The following is a 703-nucleotide window of genomic DNA, read 5'->3' as shown; positions in this document are numbered from 1 at the left end:
ACGTGCATCCATAAGCATTTCCCACCAGGTGCCCCCGTCCTCTTGTCCGCTACCCACCCCGGACTGTGAGCTCAGCCCAGCAGGGACTGCGCCGCGCTCGCCGACAGACCTGCACTCCCAGCCGCAGCTGGCCCTGTCTCGGGCAGAAGTCCAAAGGAATGTTGAGATCCCCTTCCCAATGGAGTTCCACAAAGAAGCCTTGTGCTGAAGCTAAGCTGCCCCTCAGGCTGACTCTGCGGTTGCTTCTTGTCAAGAGTTCATTGCAGGGGCGCCTGGGCCCCTCAGTGGGTGAAGCGTCCCCCTTGGCTCCGGTCATGACCTCGGGGTCCTGGGATCGAGCCCCGTGTCCTGCTCGCTGCTCAGCAGGGAGCCTGCTTCTCCCTCTTCCCTGCTCTTGCTCTCTCTGGTTCTCCCGGTGTCTCTCTCAAATCAATTTTTAAAAATTAAATAAATAAATAAATAAAGTCTTAAAAAAAAAAAAAAACGTTCATTGCAGACCTGGATTCCGCCACAAGATGGAGACTTCATCCCGGTCCTGGGGATTTATGGAACCCCTTCTTCACCGTCTAGCCCAGCGTCTGGCCCTACCTGGAAGACGGAAGACCTGAGCCGCAGAGAGGTCACAGAGCCGTTGTCAGCCATGCCCGAGTCTCCGATCATCCCCGAGGGTCAGAGTCTCCAGAGAAAAACGCCGCCGTGTGCG

This window comes from Mustela nigripes, chromosome 13, assembly GCF_022355385.1.
Source record: "Mustela nigripes isolate SB6536 chromosome 13, MUSNIG.SB6536, whole genome shotgun sequence".
In the NCBI taxonomy this organism is placed as follows: domain Eukaryota; kingdom Metazoa; phylum Chordata; class Mammalia; order Carnivora; family Mustelidae; genus Mustela; species Mustela nigripes.
Note: the sequence above shows the minus strand (reverse complement) of the source record.